The sequence below is a fragment of the Salarias fasciatus genome, chromosome 14, assembly GCF_902148845.1.
Source record: "Salarias fasciatus chromosome 14, fSalaFa1.1, whole genome shotgun sequence".
Taxonomy (NCBI): Eukaryota; Metazoa; Chordata; class Actinopteri; order Blenniiformes; family Blenniidae; genus Salarias; species Salarias fasciatus.
Window position 1 is genome coordinate 10669351 of NC_043758.1, and position 27261 is coordinate 10696611.

The 27261-nt window shown below is 42.8% G+C and overlaps 1 long non-coding RNA gene across 1 annotated transcript; it reads left to right on the top strand.

The window, feature by feature from the left end:
* The first annotated feature begins 21986 nt into the window (after window positions 1-21986).
* Window positions 21987-23410, top strand: LOC115400874 (uncharacterized). The gene is made up of 2 exons (XR_003932828.1): window positions 21987-22154; window positions 22873-23410. It is a non-coding gene; the product is annotated as an uncharacterized LOC115400874 (long non-coding RNA).
* The last annotated feature ends 3851 nt before the right edge of the window (window positions 23411-27261 follow it).

Below are 27261 nucleotides of genomic sequence, written 5' to 3' on the forward strand. Positions count from 1 at the left end.
AAAAAATCTAATGAAAAAAAATCTTATCACAAAAAAGCTCATGTTATATGCTTTCTAACAAAATAAAGCTTGTGCTTATAATTCACTTGCTTGTTCATGACAATGATCTCTTGTAAAACCTTCCTCCACACCTGGCAAGAAACATCAGAGAGAAATCTATCTTCTTTTCAAAAAATGTTGAATGAAGTAAGTTACTTGTCTTTTGTGTTAAAGTTTTTTCTTAAATAAGTGATTTTCATTTGATAAATTGATTAAATAACATTGAATTTAAATAAAGCACTTTATTTTGAAAGAGAAACAATATTCATGAAGAAGATATAGGACATGATGTTCATATAGAAATAGAATTGCATCTAATGTAGATTCATATGGGAAGGTAGATGATCCAGAATGCATCAGTCCACATTACAATTGCCAAAAGACTTCAGAGAGATGGCACTGCCAAATCTAAATGATTATTTCCATGCATCCTAATTACACAAACTCCTCTATTGTAATAATAAACATGTAACTCGGAAAGAAACTGAAATCTCTGCATACAAATACTACTTCAAAACAAGTATTGAGGTTGGTCTGTTGTGTCAGACCAAATTCCAAATTATATGAATTCACATCCTGTGATTTTACTTCCCTTAAAAATATGGCACCTGAAGGTAAAAACGGAAACTGAATTACTGAAATGGATCTCTTAATACGAGAAACTTAAACCAGGAAACTAGTTTGAGCTCATTTGAACAGAGGACTGAAAGAGGGTCAACTGCCTTCAAAAAAAGAGAAATGAAAAACTATTAAACAATGATAAGATTTTTTTTTTAATTGTCATTGTTCAATCAAACATCTGCATGACAGCACATCAAAGTTCCCTCCTCATCCACAACAGTGTTGAAAAAAGGACATGATGAGCATACACAGTTCACCCAACATACCAAATGCATCGTACTGCCAACTGTGCCAAGCAAGAAAACATCAGAACTGAACATTATGGAACTGAACATTATGTACAATCATAAATACAATTAAAATGATAGTAAGAATAAAGACTATGTGCATCACTAACAAATAATGTATATAAAAACCTGTAGTGACTCAGTGTGCATTGATTAGGGCTATTGCCTCATCACTGAAACTGCTCCTGAGTCTGTTGGTGTGTAACTTCAGCGCCCTGAATCTCCTGCCAGAGGACAGCAGCTCAAACACCCACTGTCAGGGTGTGACAGGGTGTGTTTGGTGTCTTAAGGTTTCCAACCAGCTTCTCCCCCAGCTCAATACAAGTCCTCTGATTCCATACTTCTTTAGTTTATTGACCAATATATTTATCATATCAAATGTTTTTTTTTTTGTTTTTTTGTTTTTTTTAATCAGTGAAAACTCCAGCTGTGAGTTTGTCATTATCTATGGAATTTGTAATCTCCTCAGTCGGTTCATTTAATGCTGGCGCAGCAGGTCGAAGTGTAAAGTGATGTTTACCGGTTAGCTCTAAACTGTCTGACAGTGAGTTGTGTTTGTGTTCTGCATGTCATCTTCACACAGCAGTTACAGGAAGAAGCCCTCTATGGAGGATAGAGGGTGACCTGTGATTTTTTTGAGCAGTGTCTATGACCACTTTCCGAGCTGTCTTGCGTACCACAGTGCAGCTGGAGGACCACACAAAGACGCTAACTCTCTGGACACATTAGAAAGAAAGAAACTATGATCTCCTGAATCAGGACCTCTTTAGTAATTGTTAAAGGAGGGTTTATTCTGTCAGAAATATTAAGACATAATACATTCTATCATAAAACTCCCCATATTGGTTTATTGCAATGACATTCCTAAACCTTTATCACTCTTGTGTAGATGTCTGATAATAATTTAATATGTTAACATGAAATGAGAGTGAGAGTTGAGTGAAAAAAATCCCACAAAAATGTGTAGAATGTCATCTGGAAAACAAACAAAACTACAACACACTCACAGAAATGAGGACAATGTGTTTGTAAAATTCAGATCCAATACTTCATTAAATCTCATATTAGAATCAAGCAAACAAACGAAAGCTCAACAACATTTTTTGGAGACTATGCAGACATATGGAGCCATAACACACACAAATACCTTTCTGGTAGAGCACACACTAAACTCTTTCATGTTTAGTTTATGGCAGAAGTATCACATTACGACAACGCTGAGACAAGTCCTCTGCACTCAGTCAGTCCCGTCCTTAGCTGCTCTCCGGTCCTGCCGCCTTTGCCTCCTTGCTGTCTTACCTCTTGTCTCTGGCTCCAAAAATCCAACATGGCAGCCTCCTACCTGGCTTCATTTCCATGGAACAAGCTTGGAGCAGCCACATTAACACCAGGCTTCTGTTGTGAGGTATTTTATAATTCAGCCTATTTACGTGGGTCTTTTGCTGTAGACTTCACAGAGTGGGGCAGTAGACGAAGCAGTTATTAGTTTTCCGGTGATTCTGGACCTAGAGTTGCCAACCGTTCCTTGAAAAACGGAATCGTTCCGTATTTGGACGTAAAAATGTGCGTTCCGTATTGAGCTGAAAAGGAACGCACTCTGTTACGTATTGTTGTGAGAGTCAAAACATGAGCAATGGAACCTGCGCTTTTTTATGAAAACTTACGGTAAATTGTTCACCGGCTCTCTGACGTTCTGTGACCAATGAGCTGACAGAGATGGCTCGACAACGCAGAATCACTCTTATCTCATTGGTCAAAAAAAGACCGTTCCTAGGAGGCTACGGCAGCTCATTGGCCAATAGTCAGTTTGGTCACAGAGCGCATGGGAAGAAGTAAATCAAAACATTAGGTGCGTTCGACATGAGAAAGCCAGAGGCAGACCTTTAAGACTTTTGAGCCGCCCCGCCCAGATTTGGCCCGGCGTCACTGATACGTAGGACCGACGAAGGGCATCGAAAACTCGCGAGACCCAAACGAGATCGGTCACAGAGGTAGCCGCGTAAGCTGCTCCAGAGCAACTCACCGCGGCTACCTGGCCCACCTCTCTGGTTCAAACAGGCAGGGGATTGGACCCGAGCCCACTCGTCATCAGTTTGATGACAACACGCTTTATTTGCATAAATAAACATCCAGTCCCGGCTCCAGCCCAGTGTGTGTGTGTGTGTGTGTGTGTGTGTGTGTGTGTGTGTGTGTGTGTGTGTGTTCTTGTATTTCTATCCTTGTCGGGGCCAAATGTCCCCACAAGGATAGCAAAACGTGGAACGACGTGCCTTGTGGGGACCTTTTTCCGGTCCTAAGTAGGAGAAACAGTGTTCTCTTGACCATGTTGTTGTTACTGAAAAAAGTAAAAGTGCAAAAACATTTCTTTAGGGTTAGGCTTTGTTGTGGTGTGGGTTAGGGTTAGGGTAAGGGTTAGGGGCTAGACATGAATGGGAGTCAATGGACGGTCCCCACAAGGATAGAAATACAAGACTGTGCGTGTGTGTGTGTGTGTGCGTGTGTGTTGGGGGGGGGGGGGGACGCATAGGTGGCAAAAAAGTAACGGAGCAACACAAAAACAACATCCACAGATCAGAGGCACTGTTCTACCATGTCCAACAACATATGATCATTAATCACATTGCTAAAAAGCACAAATAATAACAAAACAAATGATAAAATAACCAGCCCTCATAACCAGCCCTCACCTTTGGTAGAGCTGGAGTTTCCTCTTTCTTTGGGGAATTTTGAATAGCACAACACTTCATATTGATTTGACCAAGCCAGCAGAGTGTGCTGTTGTTTTTTAAGCACATAATAAACTGAAAACTTTTTTTTTTTGACTGAGGGGGTGAGGCAGTCTAACTCCGCCCCACGGCTGCGCCGTCTGCTTCGTCTAGCTCCGTCTACCTCTGGCTTTGCCATCGTGAACGCACCTAAAGCAGCGCAGCATGGCTTCCAGAGACATGTAAGTTTGTGCTGTTTCCATATCGGATATATTATGTTTAGTTCATTGATTTGTGTCTGCTGCTGCAGACTGTGGTGTGTTTTCAGTTTAGAAACAGCACCTTGTTGGTTTTTTTGTTCAGAAGGTTTTTCGGTTTTGATTTTGCACTTTTTTAGTTGAAAATAAAAAAAGAACATGTTAAAATCCAGAAGAGACAGCAGCTGTTTGATGTTATTTTGCACATTTAGCAATAAATATAGAATAGAATAGAATAAAATAGAATAGAAGACTTTATTAATCTCACAGTGGAGAAATTTACAGGTGTATAGGCTCATAGAACCCACAGCGGGGTGCAAAAGTAATGAATGGTGCAATAATTAACAAATAATAGGGCAAGTCTTACTAGGATTGATAACATGTACAATGTACAATATGTTTTAGCGGAGTGAATAGATACAGGGGAGTGAAAGGATGATAAAGTCTCGCTGAATTTCTGAAAGGGGGGTGGATGCAGGCTATTATAATGTCTAGGATTAGGTTATATTCTACAAAGTAGAATTGTATAGTCTGACAGTGGTGGGGATGAGAGACCTGTAGCAGTATCCTAATGTATTTTTATAGTCTGTAATAGGTATAACTGTGGTAAAATGCTGTTATATATGCGTTTTTGACCCCCCAAAAACCCAGTTTTTTTCAGCTGCCCGCGAGAGGCGTTCCTTATTTCAATCTCTGGGAGTTGGCAACCCCAGGCGCGATCTACAGCCGCGACCTGCAGGTACGTGCAATGCTTGACTGCACACGGACCCTTGCGGACAGGAATTCAGACGATTTTTACGCCACAGGAACCAATGCGCAACGCGGACACGTGCAGACATGTGAAGCATGGACGAGGCTGCAGTAGCCATCATGCACACGGGCTGCAGGTGTAGCTGCACGTGATAGCGGCGGAACGTAAACACATGCAAGGTCCGGCCCGTGAGCCCAAAAAAAAAAAAACTTCCGGCCCGTGAACTCACCCATGCACAGCCTTGTACTGAACCAAACATCACGTACCAAAACGGTCCAGTACAAATATATGTATTACACCCCTACTGTCTTGACATCCAGCATTCTCCTTGTGTGTGTTTTGGATGCCTTGTGTTTTTGGACTTTTTGCCTGATTTTGGATTATTGTTTTAAAGATGGTGGAGTTTTTAATGCACAACATCAGAAAAAACATATTTCAGTCGCACTAGACCAAGCTCCCTTTTAGTTTGAAAGCTGAAAAACCATTGAAATCCTCAAATATCACAGCCATTAAAACACCACTCCACACTCCAAACCAAATAAACACCTGACTTAATGTTGTAATTACACACATCTAGCTCTCCTGAATGGGGTTGTTAAACTATATGCTAAAGTACTTGAAAGCCAGTTGGAGATAAGTCTTGCATATTTTTGTCCAAATCAGTTAAATTACAGCGTTATTCACACAGCTGGTAGAGTCGATTCCCCTTGCTTGGATCTCTTCATAGACACTGACAAAGAATTTGACCGGTTAGCATGGGAATGTCTCTGGAACCACATTTGGGCAAGGTAATAGTTTTAATAATATGATTAAGGTTTTAAATGTGAATTCTTCAACAATGATCTGCACAGCCCACATCTGCTCAAGTCAGACAAGAACCAAAGGGGTTCGTGATGCCAAATTTTCGATTTCTGGTCTTATGCGCTTTGCCCTCTATCTAAATCGTTCAACCCTGCTTCCTCTGTCTCAACTGAGAAGAATCTTGCACTACTTCACTGGGTGCAAGACCATGTCTGCAACTATATCACTGAAAAAAGTCAAATTACACTTTGACCCTGTGATCCATCCATCCATCTTCCACCGCTTATCTGGCACTGGGTCATAGGGGCAGCAGTCTCAGCAGGGATGCCCAGACTTCCCGGCCCCCAGACACTTCCTCCAGCTCTTCTGGGAGGATCCCAAGGTGTTCCCAGGCCAGCTGAGAAACATAGGCCCTCATTTATCAAACGGTACTACGACGGTATATGGGCGTACACCCGTCGTACGTCCATATGAAAGACGGGTTAGTTATTTATCAATTTGGTCATGATCGTTCGGAAAGATGAAATCTCACGACAGGTCTGACATCGTGAACGCAAGTTTCAGTCAGTGCAGACTTGCGGTACAGTGCATAAAAACCTGGCAGGGCGTGAAAATAATTATAAAGCACATCTCAAACACGCCATGCACAAGCAACAGACATTCAGATTCAGACAGATTAAAAAATAAATAAATAAAAAATAAAATGATGCCCTTACGGAATATCTAATAAAATTCTTCCTTGTGGGATTAATAAAGGATTTTTCACTTTCAATAAGTCCGCTGGTTCATCCTGCCATGGAGAGGAGCACAGTGTTACCCCTTGATCCCACAGCACGCGTCTACCTGTGGTGCGCCGCTGCGCGTTCATGTCCGTTCTTGTGTGCGTGCGTCAACGCCCACTGCACGCGTTCTCCTGCGCTCTGCTCCATCACAGAGCTCCAAAAACATTGTGAAGCGCATGCACGAGATGTTCAAGATCCCGCAATATACTGAGAACACTAAAAGCCGGAACAACAACAACAACAACAACAACAACAACAACAACAACAACTCATTCATTCGTCGTTTCTTTGCCAAACAGTTTCTCAACTTCCACGATGAGTCTCTCTTCATCCATGGCGATAGTTTAGCTACGCATCCAGAAGTAAACACAGACCCAACCCACTCCGTCTGCGCTGCGCGTTTATCTTCATTACCCTTTCACAATAAAATAGGCACACAAACGTACTGTATTAAGGGGACAAACATTACCACTACAAGGAAAACAAACCATATGCTATTTTGTTGACTCCACAAATGTATTCAAATATCAAAATGTGCACATCTTCAGTTTTTTTGGATATTTGTGATAATAATGCATTGGTTTTATACAGCGCTTTTCTGGACACTCAAAGACGCTTTACATTGCATTATTCATTCATTCCATACTGGGTGGTGGTAAGCTCCTATTATAGCCACAGCTGCACTGGGGCAGACTGACGGAAGCAAGGCTGCCAATCTGCGCCATCGGCCCCTCCGACCACCACCAACGATTCACTGTCACAACTTTCATACTTAGGCAAGGTGGGTGAAGTGTCTTGCCCAAGGATACAACGACAGTTTTACGCCTGCAGGAGCAGGGATTGAACCGCCAACCTTCCAGTTTTAAGACGACCCGCTCTACCATCTGAGCTACTGTCGCCCCTGTAATGAGCTGTAATGTGCTGTAATGAGCTTTATTTATGACAAAATGCATATATAAAACAATCGTGTTACAAATAGATGTATAACTACATGACCAACCATATCTTGTGACCTGGCACAATATAAGTACTGAAGATTTTACAAAGACACGTCAGTGAACATCTCTGACAATAACCAAAAATGTAAACGTTCAAATTATTTAATTTTGAAAACACAGAAGTTGTTTCAGTTCTCTTTCCTGTTTGTAGCTATCAGAACAGCAGAGTTTGATGCGCTCGCGTGCGGACGCGGCCAAAAATAAGTGGGACGCGTATTTTTATCCGGGACGCGGCTGAGCGCGCCGCTCACGTCGGTGATGCACGCGAGTGAACGCTGGATGTGGAACTGCTCCCGACCACTACAATGGCAACGTATTTGCTGCGGCCAGTGCACCGCAGCCGAACGCTCCAGAAACGCGTGCTGTGGGATCATGGGGTTAGACTCAGATCCAGCAGGGAAAACGCCGCTGTTCCTGTTCATCCCCGAAAATGGGTGTGACTTTATTTAGGCAGTTTTACACAATATTGCATTGGCGGATAGAGTTACTTTTGATACTCTTGCGCCACAAGAGGATGCGGGAACCAGCAGAGCCGCACTGGGTCTGGAATCTGGACGGAGGAGACAGGACCTGAAGAACCGCTACAGAAATGTAAATAAACTCTGAAGTTTAGCAAATGATTTATTTAATCAGTGATGTGATGCCAGTAACCTAGAAAATAACTTGAACTAAAGGGAGATTAAATACAGACAGAGGACGTTTAGTCAAACATTTTATGAAGATTTCTATAAATTTTCTTTCATTTAAGCAGCACCGGCAGCGGGTGGCATGCGCCGCCCTCGACGCCTGAGTCCCGGGTCCTGTTTGGTCCTGTGTCCCGTTCGGTCCGAGGTAAAGCTCAGCACCAGGTCCGGTGGGTGTGTGTGTCTCGGTGGGACCGTCACCGCTGTGGGGAGGAGACCAGGCCGCGGTGCCGCTACTGTCTGGCTCTGAGACATAATTAAACAAAACAATAAAACTCTGAGCTGTACAACATGAATCAACCTCATTATTTGTAATATCAGGGTTAAATTAACGGATCTATAATCTGCTCAGACCTCAGCCGGTGTCCGTTCGTCCAGGTGACGCTGCTCACCGCTGCCGTGAACAGCGTCCTCCAGACAGCGTTTTTCTATTCCCCTTAATTCCAGTTTTTATTCTTCCAAGGAGCTCCTCCTGATTTACCTCCACCTCAGACCTGAGAGGATCCATTTCCAGCTCCCAAAAGTTTCTTTTTTTGCCAAAATGTCCGTGTTTGACCTCAGTGGGCGCGGCTTCGGACCCATGAATATTTCAAGGCGTAACATTGTTAATGATGATCAAATTCAGCCGCCGCATTTGTCAACACCCATCACTCAAACGCTGAGATCGGCGAGGTGCGGAAGTTTCTGTAATGCCACGCGAGCCCCATCGTACGATGAGCTCACCGCTCAGACATACACCCATTTGAAAGATCGTTTGATAAATGAGGGCCATTGTCTCTCCAGTGTGTCCTGGGTCTTCCCCAGGATCTCCTCCCGGTGGGACATGCCCGGAACACCTCCTGGATGAGGCATCCAGGAGGCATTCTAAAGAGGTGCCCGAGCCACCTCAGCTGGCCCCTCTCGATGTGGAGGAGTAGCGGCTGTACTCCGAGCTCCACCCTGGTGACTGAGCTCCTCACCCGATCTCAGAGCGCCCAGCCACCCTACGGAGGGAGCTAATTTCAGCCATTTGTATCTGGAATCTTCTCCATCTTAACCATCTTCAAGGCTCATATTTTTTCTTCTATCTGCAGTTAAGACCAGCTGTGCAGGTACCCTGACACATTCTTGATGTAAGTTCCTTGCATCAACAGGACCAACACAAGAGATGGTCTCAAAAACATTTAAATGTCTGGACCGAGGAAACCTTCACCAGGAGAGGCTGTATGGAAAGGGATTCTAATACTGCTGTATCCCTGCAAATATGAATACTATTCTCAAGAAGTCCTTGCCACATGAAGGTGATGTGTAAGCTTTTGGATTAGACTTGCTGCTAATTCCAGTTTAGCCTTTGTTTTATAAAACAGACGAGCTTTATGTTTTTGGCATTTAGTATCAGTTCAAAAGTCTTCAGTCAGGCAAGAGTTGCTCAGTTAATCTGTCATTATGAAGACTTTTTTACTTTAACACTTGACTGTTACGGCTGGCTCAAAGCCGCCACAAAACGAGGGAGACAGAGACCAGGTAGCACGCGTAAAAGGAAAGTTTAATGAAATACAGTAAACAAAAGATCCAGTGCCATCACTCAAAGGTGCGTGGTGGACGCCATCAGGCCGACAGGAGCCCGCAGCCGACGAGCAGGAATGGGGCGCGGCAGGAGGACGTCATCAGAAGGTCCGGTGCCCGCAGTCTGGCGAGCGGGAGCAGGACCTCGCGGGAGGATGTCATCAGGTGGCACGGCAGAGGAGCAAGGCAGCGGCGTCGACGACCCACAGAGACAATGACTACCCCGAGCGCGTACATGCTCTGGCTTTTATGCTGTTCCATGGAGCAATCAGCGTAACCTGGAACACCTGTGCAGAGGGGAGAGGCGGGAGCAGCGGCAGAACACAACCACCCCCCATGACCTCCCACTGACCCTGGGTCGTAACATTGACAAAAACAACTTAATAAAACAGTTTTGTTTTTTGTTTTTTTTTTTGGGGGGAGGGGGTAGGTGGGGTCGGTGTTTAAAAAAGGACGAATGCTCCAGAATTTTAACAGACACATTGATTACAAAATAAACCAATGCTTTATGTTAGTGAAACACAATCTGTTGCTGTACATGTGAGGTAAATACAATATCTATATGCAACAAAGTAAAAAAAAGAAACACGGTGAGGGGAAAACTTTGCAGAACAAGACATTATTACTGAGCAACATGAGCAACATAACCTTCTCCCAACCCCAGTCTGTATCCTGTGCTCTGTGGTGTCATGACCTTGTGGTCTCTGGTGTAATGAACGTGACCTACTTTGACGAAAACGGCAAAGGAAGAGAGCACAAGTCTTTACGAGCTTTTTTATTTTAATCTCATTGATAGTATGGAAACAACACACCATCTCTCCCTTGACCCAACCGTCACAGGACACCAGATAATCCTCAAGCTACAATGAAGTTACTACACAAAAGATGTGAAACACATAACAACAAGCTTGGTGTCAGACAAAAACATGCACACATGATAACACAGGATGTTTGTGGTTCTAGCTGTTATTTTTGCTTCTGATTCTAGCCATGAGAAAATAAAGTTATGATCAGGTGACCGTTTCCTTTGCATACAGAAAGTGAGCCTGTAATCCTCCTCACTATCTCACAAAACCTGCTCTGAACCACCGGAAAAACAGAGGGACAAAAAACAGTGACAGTAATTGAAATTGGCTGTCAGATTTCTGCAAACTGCTGTGTCTTATTCATTTCGCAGTCAAACTTCAACAGAAGACACCGTGTAACAGTGCACTGTTGCATTAAAGCAGCACCTGAAACCATGACCAGAAGAAACATAAGGGTTTGGGTCAAAGCTGAACTCTCATCCACTCGACGCCGAGCAGAGAGACACGATGGAAAGAGGAATGAGCAATGAGGATGTCCCTACTCACATTGGGTGGTCCCTTTTGACCACTTTCTGTTGCTTTTTGCCTTTTGGAACTGCTGCTCTGATGTACTCCTACAAGGTAACTGCCATTTCTGAAGCGTTTCTAAAAATTAGGTTTCGTTGGGGGTTTTTTCAATGCAGCAGTCTAAGACGTAATGCAAAAGAAGCATGCAACTGCAGTAATTCCTGGCGCAGAGAGTCGGACCGTTGAAGCGGGGAGGGGTTGGGGGGGTTGCTACTGACGCAGGGAGTTGGACTGTTGAGGAAGGGGGGCTGAGCAGACCCTGGAAGTACTTCCGCTAATTGTGACACATATGTATGGGATATCACATGCGATGCCGGACTGACGTCAACATCCAGTTTTCCTCGGATGGGCAGAGCATGCCCGTGGGTGGGTACTGATGCCCCATAATGCTTATGCTTGAATAGGGGGTGGGGGGAAACATTTAAAAATAAAATGTTTTGTCTGATAATCTGTGATGTTTTGTTTGTCTATGAGAGAAGGGGGCATTGTCATTAATTCAGTGTGTTCCATTTCTATAATTGTGTTTTCAATTTTGCTCTACCGTGAAAAAAAAATCCCGGTAAACTTGTCTGGTGCACCGTTGGTGCGCTGCTGGCTGGATGGAAGCGCTCGTCTCAGGCGCTGAGCCCTTTTTTCTCTCAGCACCCCCTGTTGAGAATACGCTGCAAATATAGATGCTTCTCAAACAATCCTGCATCGCTTTTCAAGACTTAAAATCTAACACAAATACAGTATAACAAAGATTTATGTTTCTTACAGTCTTTCACGATTGTTAACACACTTTTCTCAATACAATAATGGCTTTCTCAATATTGCACACACAAAACTGAAAACTGCACACACAAAAAGCTAAACCTGACACTCACTTTGCAAGAACACTCTTGCCATCAAATCTCTACAATGTGTTCACAAAATGGAACTCATGTTTTCATTTGCTACACACAGTCGTATGACACATACCATTCAATGAGCCTCCACAAGTAAACTTTTGCTGCACACTACCAAGCATTTACAGCACATTGTAGTGAAAAACTGAAAACACCATTGTAAAATGGAACACACCATATGAATGACAGTGACTCTGGAAAATAAGATGTTTCTCCTTTTGTAAAAATGACTCAATATAGCCTACTTTTTTCATTAAAAAAATTAAAACTTAAAACAGCACATAAATATGTAGCCAAAAATGTTTTATTTTGAACATAGTTGAGAAATCATTATGATCAAGCATCATCATGCCTTTGGTTTCTGTCAGGCCAGAGGGCCTCGTCCACATCACAGGCCGTGTTCTCCCTATTGAGACATCTCTGGAAGAACCGCCTTGAGAGACACATGAATCCCTGAATGGACTCGAGGCTGACGTTAAAATGATCAACATGCTTTATAACATCAGGACCTAACCCCAGAGGTGGGAGTTTGAAGCCTGATCAAGTCATCTTCATGTAGTGACAATTTGAGTCGAGCAAATGGTATGTGAAGTTAAGGTTGTGCAAATTGTGCCAAAGTTTAGATTTTTGTGTGTTAACAATCGTGAAAAACTGTAATAATAAAATATGGAGAATTTCACTGTTTGACATTTTGACACAGAGTGCAGAACCTGGTTTTAGATTTCTGTTTGTCCAGAAATTAGAACAAAGTTTCAATTTGCTCTCCGAAAAATAGAGCTGCAAAAAATAAAATGGAACTATAATACTGAACTGAAATGTGCTTCAAGTTGAATTCTGTTGGATCACTTATTCTACAAATCAAAATTGTTCAATCTAATTTCCTTTCAGCGTTAAAATTTGACAGAAGACACGGTGGAAATGTCATCTCACTGTCGCATTAAAGCAGCACCTGAAACCACGCACAGAGGAAATATAAAGGTTTGGGTCACGACCTCCGCTGGCTGTTGAATCTTCACACTGCAAAGGCTGAACTCTCTTCCACTCAACACTGAGCAGAGAGACACGATGGAAAGAGGCCAGAGCCACGACGAAATCCCAAGCTACTGTGGGTGGTCCATCTTCACCGCTCTCTGCTGCTGTTGGCCTTTCGGACTTACTGCTCTGATCTACTCCAACAAGGTAATTACCAGTTCTTAAGTTTTTCTAAAAATTAGGTTTCTTTGGGTTTGTTTTTTTTTTCCAAACTTTCTGTAACTGTATATTTTTATCATTACCCTCAAAGTCCAAAATTGTGGACACAAAAAACTATTGATTCCCAAGCTTTTGTTTTTCTGTCTGTTATAAGTGGGATCATTAAATAGAGGAAAAGTCTGCAAGATCTGTTCACAAGTTTTGTATCATTACTTTCTATAGGTGTCCATAACAAGAACCACACGTACACACGTACGCACGCACACACGCACACACACACACACACACACAAGTAAAGTGTTCCCGTTGTTGTGAAAGTGATTTTAGTTGCTCAAAACCACAACCCTGCCTCGCTCATGACACTCTGTCTCACAAAACCTACTTTGAACAACCAGAAAAAGAGAGTAACAAAGACAGGTGAGAACAATATGGCTTTAGCTATGAGACTTATACATCCTGCTGTGTGCCTGTTTCTACATAGCGTGAATTAATTAGTACGGAATTACAAATAATTTAAGTCCAATTTAAGTAAATGAAATTTAACTGAAATCAACTTAACATTAATTAATTAAGATGAAACTATAATACTGAATTGAACTGTGTTAAATCATTCCTTCTGTTGGAGTAATTTCTTCTGCTGGATCACTTTCTATATATTTTTCTCTTCTTCTTTTTTAAGGTGGACACGGCCAATGCTTCTGGAGAATTCCAAAAAGCTGCTGATGCATCGAGCACTGCCAAGACCCTGAACATTATGGGATTAGTCTGTAGAATCATTCTTCTTATTGTCTTTGCCTACCAAATCTATCAGATGCAACCTCCCCCAAAAATCCAATGATTACCAAGCTTTTGTTTTTTCTATCTATCATACACGGGATTCGTAAATGAAAGAAAAAGTCAGCATGCTTCTCTTCACAAGTCTTTGTGTCATTACTTTCTTCAGATGAACACAGCAAGAACCATGAAATGCCCGTGGTATGTGCTGGTAAAAAACAAATATATGTATGCACTGTCGCATGAAGGCTGTGTGAAACTGTCACATTCAATCTTATTGTTTTGGTTTTGTGTTGCAAACGCAAAATGATGCAATGCAAATCTTGTGCGTAAAAAGTTATAAAAAGAGATTTTTGAAAATAATTCTGATAAAAAAAGCCTTATCACGAAAAACCTCATGTTATATGCTTTCTAACAAAATAAAGCTTGTATTTAAAATTCACTTCCTTGTTCATGACAATGATCTCTTGCAAAACCTTCCTCCACATCTGGTGAGATACATCAGAGAGTAATCTATCTTCTTTTAAAAAAACGTTGAATAAAGTAAGTTACTCGTCTTTTGTGTGAAAGTTTTTTTTAAGTAAATTATTTTCATTTGATAAATTGATTAAATAACACTGTATTTAAATAAAGCACTTTATTTTGAAAGAGAAACAATATTCACATCGTATGATTTTACTCCCCTTTAAAATATGGCACCTGAAGCTAAAGGCAGCAATTGAAGTACTGAAACGGATCTCTTATGAGAAAGTTAAACCAGGAAACTACTTTAAACTCGTTTAAACAGAGGACTGAAAGTGGGTCAATGTGCCTTCATCATCATCATCATCATCTTGTTTATTGTAAAATTACAAATTGCAAAATGACAAAAAATATCACATAGACACATACTGTACATTTGAGAACAATCATTTTGTAATGGGGGACACCCTTGGAAGCAGACCAATGCTTTTTGACGGGGCCCTTATAGCATTAAGATAAGAGAATTTTAAATTAAACACAGAAAAACACATTCAACCTACAGTTACCTAAGCTATTGCCTTCCTTACACTAATCCTACCTGTTACATGACAACAATGTTTGTTTCAATCATTAGCCAGATAAACACACATCAACATATTATTACAGATTACTCAAAAAATTTCCTTCAAAAAATGAGAAATGAACAACTGTTAAACAAAGATATATTTTTATTGTCATTGTCAGGGTTGGGGAGTGACAGATTACATGTAACGGCGTTACATAATCAGGACACAAAAAATTATAACTGTAATCTGTTCCAGTGCACGCAAAGAAATATATAATCTCATTACAGGTACATCTGATAAAAACACGGATTACTGAGCGGGATTACTTTTGAAAATCAGACGGAATATACCAGCAACAACAGACATACGCGCCGTATACAGACATTGTGACACTTTACAGCACTTTACGGCACAAACCACCACATCATAGATCTATAAACAATATACACTGTAGATATAGAAAAGATAGACGCCGCATCGACTGCTGTCTTGGAGCAGTCTCCCCTCTACTGATATGTTTAACCGTGAATGAAACAACCGGTGTTGCCATGAATTTTACCACCTGCTGTGGAGTCATGGCTGCTCCAGAGAGAAACTCATTCTTTGGCTGAAAACGTAGACATTTTGTATTTAAAGCTCGTGTCTGAAGTTTTGAAAGAATGAGAGTTTTTTTAACCCAACGTCTTGAGGTTCCGCCCTCCCTCTGCTTTCATGAGCGACCAAGCCACGCCCCTTTATTTGTGCACGTGCATTATCCGTTGGGTGAAAATGAGAGCCTCCGAGTCCACAAGCATCCTACATGTTTATGGTGGATGTTCAGCAGACAGTGGATATATCCGAGGTAAGCGGGGCGGCTGCTGCATAGCTAACTCACCTCTGCCTGGGTGAGCGGCCGTGCTCTCTGGCTGCGTGCACACTTTGATTGACAGCACGACCGGGCAGAAGCTCGAAATCGACTGACGCTGACCGGCGCTTTTTTGGATAACATGGGGGTCTATGAGACAAAGGCGGAGCTCATAAATAAATTTTATATTGCTTTATGCTAATACTATATTGTAGTATCGAACCAAACTGACACATTTAAGCTCTGTTAAAAAATGATACATACATTGGGAACGAACGGAAACTCCCGACACGAGCTTTAAGTCAGATGAGGCCCAGAACTTTGATGTGAATTCTGCCTCGTAGCTGTGAAAATGCTCTCAACATCCAGGGACTCTTCAAACCTGAAGACACATCTACAGGTATGAAACACACCTGAACACACAGTGAAGCTAAAGTGTTATTAGCCTGCTAACCTGTCAGTAACCTGCTGCTGAGAACCACAGCCTCACCAGGCTGAACTCAGAAGAATCTGATGGAGACAATAATATCTTCAGCCTGTATGGAGGATTTATTGGAGACTACATGTTACCTTCTGTCACTGAGGAATGAATCAACTCTGAACTCTTGGAAAAATACTTTGCATGTCATACCTGAAGACAAACACTGCTCCTCACTAGAGCAGTACAGCAACACAGCAGACTGAGTCTATAATATAAATGTGTGTTAACACTGTCAATGCGCTGGTGCTGCTGCTGCACTGTAGAACTACTAGAGGAACACAGTCGGAACTGATGGTTCTGATCCTGAGTTAGAAAGAAAGAAAGTCAAATTCTCAGTAGGTTTAGAGGTTAAAGGTCATGCTGTTGGTATGAATTGGGGCTGAACACACAGAGTTCAGCAGAGTTCACAACACTCAGCACATTTAGTGTTTTCTGTGTAGAGTTGTCAATACACTGTGAGGATGACACATGGTATTTGTCTTTATTTTTATGTATGCTGGTGAAGTAATCTAAAAGTAACTAAAAGTAATATGGTAAGTTACTTTTTAATTGAAGTAATTAGAGTAAGTTACTGATTACATTTTTTGACAATTAACTTGGAATTGTACCACATTACAATTTTAAAACAACCCTCCCAACCCTGGTCATTGTTCAATCAAACATCTGCATGACAGCACATCGAAGTTCCGTCCTCATCCGTCCCCGAAGTTCCACCTCAACAGTTTATTGAAATAGAGATTGTATTCATATAGCAGATACACAAATGGAATGTATGGTCGAGGGAACACAACTCTGATCAGGGAAGTTAGTCTCCCCAGGAGTCAAATCATGGTTTTGGTTTTTCTGTGTTTTTACATTTAAAGCTCGTGTCCGGAGTTTTGAAAGGGAGAGGTTTTTTTAATCCATCATCTTGAGGTTCCGCCCTCCCTCTGCTCTCATGAGCGACCAAGCCACGCCCCTTTAATTGTGCACGCTATTATCTGTCAGGTGACAATGGGAGCCTCTGAGTCCAACAGCATCCTCCATGTTTAGCTGTTTACGGTGGATGTTCAGCAGACAGTGGATATATCCGAGGTAAGCGCGGCGGCTGCTGTGTAGCTAACTCACCTCTGCCTTGGCGAGTGCGCGTGCTCTCTGGCTGCGTGCTGACCGGCGCTTTTTCGGATAACATGGGGGTCTATGAGACGAAGGCGGGGCTCATAAATAAATGTTTATATTTCTTTATGCTAATATTATATTATAGTATCGAACCAGACTAGCACATTTAAGCTCTGTTAAAAAATGACACATACATTGGAAATGAAGGGAAACTCGGGACACGAGCTTTAAGCGCGTTTTTGTGTCCCGGCTTGTTTCTTGTGGAGTGGTGTTTTTATCGCGACAGGGGTTTTGGTTCTGTGAACTGTTTTATTTCACACGTTGGCCGGTTGACTGCCACCGTGCATCTTGCATGTACTAACCACTCCTTACGAGTCATATGCATGTAATCAGCTGGAATGCAAATGAGATGAATGGTCAAATGAAGCTGACGATCTGCTTAGACCTTTTACACAGACAGCATGTGGAGTTTATATGAGTCACACTTCTGAATTACAGGTATCTGCAGATTCTCACACATTACTATGTGGCTGCATCAGCCTCATTGGATACCAAAAACAGGGGCTCGTGGGTTAGTGGTACTGAGATGTCACCTCTCAATAACTATACTTGGACAATTTGGTAGTGAGGGTGGCAGAATATCTGTCAGGATTCCATTTGTGTCTTTCTCTTTTCAGCATCACTTCCTGTTTTATTTTGGGTCACCTGTCTTTACTGTGCCTCCCCTCACTTGTTCTTCCTGTCTCACCTACCACTTTGCGTCTGATTGCACTGATGTGACACCTGTGTCTTCCCCCTCCCCCATGTAAATATATCCATCTCCCTTTTGTGTCGGAACCAGATCGTCAAAATGCCTTCCTGTCTCGACATCCAGCGTTCTCCTTGTGTGTGTTTTGGATTCCTTGTTTGTTTGGACTTTCCACCTGATTTTGGATTACTGTTTTAAAGATGGTGGAGTTGTTGATGCACAACATCAGAAAAAACATATTTCAATCGCACTAGACCGAGCCACCGTTTAGTTCTAAAGCTGAAAAAGCATGAAAATCATCAAATATCACAGCCATTAAAACACCACTCCACACTCTAGCAACACACTCAGTAATTCTGAATCTAAATCTTCAAGCTGGGGTTGGCAATCTTGGAAAACTAGCATGTAGCACGAATGTAGCATCTCCTCAAGGCTCCGCCCAGCTCCCACCCCATTGGAGGAGCTCCTGTTGGGAGCGGAGACGCGGAGACATTCGCGGCGCGCGTGGCGCTTCCGCGTCCAGTGCGTTCCTGGCGTAACCTGTCCGCGGCGCTTCGTTTATTCGTGTTTCTTTATTTGCACTACGCCAAGTTATGGCGCACTCAACGGCAAGTAAACCCCCAAAACATTCTTCTCCGCCATTCTGCAACAACGCTCCGTCCTTCTACGCACGCTCTGAACCAGGGCCAGTGCACGCCATTGACATGTACGAGCAGGGGGCAGGTCGAACGGCGAAGGGATTTGATTGGTTTACAACCAAGGTGTCCCGGCAAGACTGTTGGTTGCTGTTTTTCCCGTTTTACTCCTGCTGTAGATAGCGGATATTTTCCAAACTACTTTAAGAACATGCTATGAATTGCTTCCCATTGGGTCATAAAGATCATTTTAACCAGTATTTTAAAAAATGTATCTCATTCAGATCGCCAACCCTAGCTTCAACACTTGTCTCTGTGTAATTCTGACATCTCCCTTGACAAGGATGCATGTGCAGATTGTTTCCAGGAACATTGACAAGGGGGCATTTAATTATAGAACCAACAGCTACAAATCCAGCCCTGCCCGAACCAAATAAACACCTGAATAAATGTGGTAATTACAGACTTCAAGTTCTCCTGAATGGGGTTGTTAAACTATATTACTTGTAAGCCTGTTGGAGATAATCTTGCATACTTTATACTTAATATCCAAACCAGTTCCATTACGGCATCATTCACAGTAGGGTCCATTCCCCTTGCTCGGTTCTCTTCCTAGACACTGAAAAAGCTTTTGACCAGTTAGAATAGGAATATCTCTGGACCACATTTGGCTTAGGTAATCATTTTAATAACATAAATAGGTTTTCATATGTGAATCCCTCAGCAATGGTCTGCACAGGCCACATCTGCTCCAGTGAGACAAGAACCAAGGGGGTTTGTGATGCCAAATTTTCGATTTCTGGTCTTATGCACTTTGCCCTCTATCTACATGGTTCAACCCTGGTTCCTCCGTCTCAACTGAGAAGAATCCTGCACTACCTCACTGGGTGAAAGACCATGTCTGCGACCATAACACTGAAAAAACAAACAAACAAACAGTTTTGCTTTGACCCTGTTATTTCATTTCTATTCACATCTTGCAGTACAGTATGCTGGCACTGATAATAAATAGCATAATCACACTGATGTTCAAAGATTTCTCCCTTCTTACTGGTAATACGCCCTTCTCATTTCCATTTTGGAAGAATAGGAGACCAAATGTATTAAAAGACTTGAACAGTGACCATGCCTTACAAACCTCATCCTCATGGCTCATCTTTTTTCTTCTATCTGCAGTCAAGATCAGCTGTGCAGGTACCCCGACACATTCTTCCATCAGCAGGACCAACACAAGAGATGGTCTCAAAATGTTAATGTCTGGACCCAGTTAAACTTCACCAATAGATACATGTGTGGCGGGCGGGAGCAAGAGAGATATTTCAATTGTCTCCTTAAAGGTCAGTTGTTCCGACAACACCACCCTGGGAATTACACCCAGGGAATTGTTTATTTTTTTTACCCCTCCAAGGCACACGGGTTTGTCGTACTCGCAGGCAAGAGACGTGGGACCTCGATTTAAAATACTTTTAAATAATAAAACATTTCTTCAAAAGAACAATCACACTTACACTCATTCATTCAAGTAAGACGGTGCTCTCGGCGGTAAGGTATCCCAGATGCACCGATTAATGAATACGAGGTCTGATGCCAGTGGACACAGCAGATGCTGACAAGCAGAGCAGACAAACAGTTCATGTATGCAGATCCGGATGGCCAGGCTGGACAGGATGGTGGAGACCAGCGGATCCGGGCAGAAGGCTGGAGAACCCGGTGAGAGCACAGTCGGCCTGAGCCGGAAAACCCGCTGAAGACAAAGCAGCAGCGGTCCGATGTCTGGCCACAATGTCAGCAGCAGTGCATGCTCCTACTTCAACTGCACCTGAGGACACCCCAACATTCGCATGCTGACAGCTACACTTGACAGGGCTGTTTTCTTTTCAAGTTGCTTTTCATGCCCCGGCAACCAGTTACAGGCACCTGTCTTGGGCGAAAAAAACAGAGTGGGGGGAGGGGGACAGCAGAGGGGAATCAAAAAAAGGTACAGCATTACAGACTGTGCTTCCTAGAGGAAACCACGATTGGATGAGGAACCGAAAAAACAGACAGACCCGCACACAAATACAGCAATGACATAAGACAGTTGCACCACTTCAGCAGATCAGCCTTCGCAGCTTCTCTCAGCGTGCCAGGTCATCACCACTGTTCGTCAGCAGGAGGGTGGGGGAGGCGCTTGGTTGGGGTATGGAAATGTTGCAGGTGCAGCATGTTTGACTTATCAGTTCATCAGTCCATGTATGTGTGTGTGGTTTGGCCCGTCCCCCTCAGCGTTCAATTCGCAGTGACCCCACTTGCAGATGGTAGTTGCCGTGGAGACGACCTTGCAGTCCAGTGTGAGTCAGGTTGCTTGGGAGAGAGACAGGGAGGGAAAATAGAGAAGCAATCCCTTGGCCTTGAGACTTTCAGGGGGGTTGTTTTGAAATCCAGGGGGCGCCAGATGCGATCAGAAGGTGTCTTGTTTTGGTGTGGAAGGAGACGTTTGACCTTCCTCTGCTTGGTTTTCAACTTCTTTTGAGACAAAAGCTGAGTTTAACCCTCTCTGTGATGGTGATGTACAACTTGCGTCTCAAATCATCCATAGCCCCAAACTGTCCAGCTTTTGAAAGAGTTCGCACAAATGGTCAGCGTCAGCTTTTGCCCGTTGATTTGAAAAGACCATCATCCCTTGGACGTCTTTTGTGGTGGCGGTCTTGTCAATCCTCCAGAAAATAAGGCTGCAGCACAAACAGCAGGCTGGTCATCATAAATCCGAAAAAGCAAACATTTCCTATGTCCTCCACGGACAGGGGTGCCAGGCATGTGACCCCCCTCCACTTGCCCTAAGCGTCAATCATATACCTGGCATGCCAGGCCCCGTCCGGGCAGGCAGGTTCCCCCGCTCCTGTGTTCTTCATTGAAATGATTGTATCAACTGCGTTGAGAGACCAGCTGATCAATTCCGTGGTAGATATCTTGGGTTTTTAAAAAAAAAAAAAAAAAAAAAACAAGTCAAGCAATTACTCCAATCAAACAGACGAGACAAAAGTGCAGCAGCCAGCAGAGACAATAGGGGGGCAGAAGCAAAATAGGGAGCAATAGCAAAAGCTGTATAAAGATAAGCTATTTGTAAAGGGATTCTACGACTGTGGTATCCCTGCAGATATGGATACTGATTCTTAAGAAGTTCTTGTCACATGATGGCGATGTGTTAGCTTTTTAGCTTTTGGATTAGACTTGCTGCCATTCCCAGGTTAGCTTTTGTATTATATACTGGCTTTATGTTTTTGGCATTTAGTATCAGTTCAAAAGTCTTCAGTCAGACAAGAGTTGCTCAGTCAATCTATCATAATGAAGACTGAGTAGAAGAAGCCTGCCCACCACGGTTGGGAAAGTCATCTCACTGTCGCATTAAAGCAGCACCTGAAACCACGCCCAGAGGAAATATAAAGGTTTGGGTCACGACCTCCGCTGGCTGTTGAATCTGCACACTGCAAAGGCTGAACTCTCTTCCACTCAACGCTGAGCAGAGAGACACTATGGAAAGAGGCCAGAGCCAAGACGAAATCCCAACCTACTGTGGGTGGTCCATCTTCACCTGTCTCTGCTGCTGTTGGCCTTTAGGAATTGCTGCTCTGATCTACTCCAACAAGGTAATTAGCAGTTCTTAAGTTTTTCTAAAAATGAGGTTTTTTGGGGGGGGGGTTCTCAAACTTTTTGCAACTGCATGGAAACATGTGTGGAATGATTCTTCTTGCTGTTATCATTAATGTCAAAGTCCAAAATTCTGGACAAAAAAAACTGTTGATTCCCAACCTTTTGTTTTTCTATCTTTTATACCTGGGATCATTAAATCAAGGAAAAGTCTGCATGATCTGTTAACAAGTTTTGTAATATTACTTTTTACAGTTGTCCATAACAAGAACCACACACACACACACACACACACACACACACACACACACACACAAAGTGTTTCTGTTATGTACCTCGAGGGCTGTTTTTGAAAATGGTTTTAGTTGCTCAAAACCACAACCCTGCCATGCTCATGACACTCCGCCTCACAGAACCTACTTTGAACTACCGGAAAAAGAGAGTAAAACAGAAAAGTGAGAACAATGTGGCATTGGCTATGAAACTTACACAACCTGCTGTGTGCATGTTTCTACATAGCATGAATTAGTCAGAATGGAATTACAAATAATTAAAGTAAGTTCAGCTGAAGATAAATTGAACCAAAATCGACTCACCATTAATTAAAAAAGATGGAACTATAATACTGAATTGAAATGTGTTAAATCATTCCTTCTGTTGGAGTAATTACTTCTGCTGGATCACTTTCTATATATTTTTCTCTTCTTCTTTTTTAAGGTGGACACGGCCAATGCTTCTGGAGATTTCCAAAAAGCTGCTGATGCATCAAGCACTGCCAAGACCCTGAACATTATGGGAATAATCTGTGGAATCATTCTTCTTATTGTCCTTGCCTACCAAATCTATCAGAGGCAAGGTGCTGACCTAAAAATCCATTGATTACCAAGCTTTTGTTTTTTCTATCATACACGGGATTCGTAAATGAAAGAAAAAGTCAGCATGCTTCTCTTCACAAGTCTTTGTGTCATTACTTTCTTCAGATGAACAAAGCAAGAACCATGAAATGCCCGTGGTATGACCTGGAAAAAAAAACAAATATATGTATGCACTGTTGCATGAAGGCTGTGTGAAACTGTCACATTCACTCTTATTGTTTTGGTTTTGTGTTGCAAACGCAAAATGATGGAGCGCAGATCTGGTGTGTAAAAAGTTATAAAAAGAGATTTTTGAAAAAAATCTTAATGAAAAAAATCTTATCACGAAAAAGCTCATGTTATATGCTTTCTAACAAAATAAAGCTTGTGCTTAAAATTCACTTCCTTGTTCATGAGAATGATTTCTTGTAAAACCTTCCACCACGCCTGGTGAGATACATCAGAGAGAAATCTATCTTCTTTTCAAAACATGTTGAATGAAGTAAGTTACTTGTATTTATGTGAAGTTTTTTTTTTTTTAAATAAGTTATTTTCAGTTGATAAATTGATTAAATAACATTGAATTTAGATAAAGCACTTTATTTTGAAAGAGAGACAATGTTCATGAAGAAGATATAGTGCATGATGTTCATATAGAAATAGAATTGCATCTAATGTAGATTCATATGGGAAGGAAGATAATCCAGAATGCATCAGTCCACATTACAACTGCCCAAAGACTTTTGAGAGATGGCACTGCCAAATCTAAACGATTATTTCCATGCATCCTAGGTACACAAACTCTTCTATTGTAATAATAAACATGTAACTCGGAAAGAAACTGAAATCCCTGCATACAAATACTAGTTCAAAACAAGTATCGAGGTTGGTCTGTTGTGCCAGACTGTTGTGGAAATTCTATTCATAAATGCACCAACGATGAGTTCCTTATTGGTTCCTTTATTTCCAGTTGCAACAGGAGAGAAGTCACAGCAGTGTGAGTTCTGAAGTTCTGAGATACAGACTGATATTTATACCCCGCCCTCAACCCCTGGGGCCAGGGGCAGACATGTTAATGTCATTAACATGTCTTAGAGGCTGCCTTCAGTCAAGAAGGGACACAACCAACCAACCCACTTCAACCCCCTGTGGCTGCTGATGCATCAGAGAAGAACAGCATACAGACCACAGATACCATTTGGAGATTACGCCTGGTCAGGGGGAGAAACATTTGCTCAAAATACAACAGGACAAACAGGAAAGAACCCCCATTTGGGTTTGCTTGGTGTCAGGAGTCCAGGGGGGCCGTCTGCTGAAGGAGTCTACTGAAAGTTGATAACCATCACATGCATCAAATACATAAAATTTCCATTACACATACCAAATTCAAATAATATGAATTCACATCCTATGGTTTTACTCCCCTTAAAAACATGGCACCTGAAGGTAAAAGCAGAAACCGAATTACTGAAATGGATCTCTCATGACAAGAAACTTATGTGAATCACAAAGAAACAATGTATATATAAAACCTGTCGTGACTCAATGTGCACTGAAACTGCTCTTGAATCTGTCGGTGTGTAACTTGAATCTCCTGCCAGAGGACAGCAGCTCAAACGCCCATGGCCGCGGGAACGAATTGTCTACAGGGGGGTGCTGCGCTTTCATCCGACGGGGGGGCATGCACGGGCGCCCTCATCCAGCGGGGATACCAGCGGCGCACCAACGGCGCACCAGACAACTTTACTGGGATTTTTTTTTCATCGTGAGAAATACAATATGTGGCGTGACCGCGTGACAAAAGACCGGGTGCTGCAGCACCCCCCAGCACCCCCACTTCCCGTGGTAATTCACAACTGGGGGTGCTGCAGCCCCCCCAGCACTCCTACTTCCTGCGGTAATGCAAACACCCACTGTCAAAGGTGTGTTTGGTGTCTCAAGGTTTCCAACCAGCTTCTCCCCCAGCTCAATACAACTCCTCTGATTCCATACTTCTTTAGTTTATTGACCAATATATTTATCATATCAAATGTTTTTTGTTTTTTTGTTCTTTCAAAGCAACACTAAGGAACTTTCAGTTCTCGTTGATTTTGGCAGCGCCAGTGGACAAAAGCGGTAGTGTTTTGCCTGAACGAATGCTACAGTTCCCATGAGGACTAGCGTGTGGCGTCGTAAAATGCTGCTCCCAGTGGCATGCTGTCGGACTGAACTCGCTTACATTTGTTTCCAGTGGCTGTGTGACGGACGGATAACGACGACGTAATGAATCTAATGGTGGCTAAACAATGTTATATCGTGATGTGACGCATGCCGTAAAGCAGTCCGCACATTTGGAGATTTTCAGTGTGCAGGGTTCCTACCACCCTCCTCACAGCTGCTTAGTCCAAGTGAAAGCAATACTGACACCCCCAGGCCGTGACAGAGGGGTCATTCAACTAGTTGTAAGTCGATGTATCATCACAAAAGATATTGAAATGTTTTATTAAGGTTGAAAAGTTCCTTAGTGTCGCTTTAAATCAATGAAAACTCCAGCTGTGAGTTTGTCATTATCTATGGAATTTGTAATCTCCTCAGTCGGTTCATTTAATGTTGGTGCAGCAGGGCGAAGTGTAAAGTGATGTTTACCGGTTAGCTCTAAACTGTCTGACAGTAAGTTGTGTTTGTGTTCTGCATGTCATCTTCACACAGCAGTTACAGGAAGAATCCCTCTATGGAGGATAGAGGGTGACATGTGATTTTTTTTTAGCAGTGTCTATGACCACTTTCCGAGCTGTCTTGTGTGCCACAGTGCAGCTGGAGGACCACACAAAGACGCTAACTCTCTGGATGCAATTAGAGAGGAGGAAACTATGATCTCCTGAATCAGGACCTCTTTAGTAATTGTCAAAGGAGGGTTTATTATGTCAGAAATATTAAGACATAATACATTCTATCATAAAACTCCCCATATTGGTTTATTGCAATGAGATTCCTAAACCTTTATCACTCTTGTGCAGATGTCTGATAATAATTTAAAGGAGTCATATTATGCTATTTTTCAGTCACGTCATATTGGTCACAGACGCCCAAAAACATAGTATATAAGTTTGTTTGCCCCAAATTCGTCCTGTTCGGAGTTTGAGCGTTCTAAAAAGTGGCTCTGAGGAGCCTTCTTCAGAACAGTCTGTTTTTGACAGCCTATTTTCCATGATGAACTTAAACGCATCTGACCACGCCCACCTCGTAAATTCACTGTCGTTAAGAAAGCGCCTTACAGGAAGTTACACCGGAAGTTTTAAAATAAAACACAATGCATGACCTCACGGATGTAAACTTTTTCCTATATGTTGTTATTACGCCGCCTCAGGAGGAGAGAATCAGCTCAACAGGGTCCCAGACAGTAGCAAACGCAGAAATTACCGTTTTTATATAGAATGAACCATACAAAAGTAACTATTGGATAAAGAAAAGCTCTCATTTGAGATCAAAACATAAACCATGTACTCATCCGTGCTGGAAGTTCTACAAATTACAGATCAATGTGGCTGGACGAGCAGAGCGACCTTGCAGAAGCGAAGTGAGGTGTGGTTTTTTTTTCTGTTTATATCATGCATTGTTCGTGTGATATCGAGAGCATGACAGCCTCTCAGAGGAGCAGCCCTCTTCATGCGGACGGCGCTGCTGGTGTGTGTTGACTTTGCGCCCCGCGCGCAGTGCGCCTCCGCTGGGCACCGGAGCTTCGCAGCGTCCCGGCGAGGAGAGGAGCGGCCCAGCGGCCGCGCGCGAACCATGCGTCTCCGCCGGCTTCGTGAGCTGCTTCCGTGGAGCAGCTCCGGGCCATTTACACAATCGGCCCCATCTCGGCTCCTGGAAGTCAGACCCTCGGGCGCCGTCACAGCCGTGGCCGACTCAAAGTGCCTCTCTGCTGGGGAGAGCAGCTCCACTACGTTCCGATTCCGAGCTAAATGTGGCTAAGTTAGCAAAAACTGTCAGCTCGTTAGCTGACCCACCTGAAGACGGTGGATGAGCTGACTTTATGAAAACACTGGCGATGGATGAGAAAATACAGCCGAAATGAGCGACCTATCTGGGGGCCGGCCAAAGGCTGGATTCTCTTCCGGGGGGGTGTGGCGTTCCTCTTCATGACGTCAGAAAGAGGAAGATTTCAGAACCGCGTGTTTGAGTGTATATTTTCTTTAAAGTGGAGTGCACAATTGAGGGAGGTGACTGAATTTTTCACTTCAGGGGGATCATACAGAGGCTCTGGGAGGCA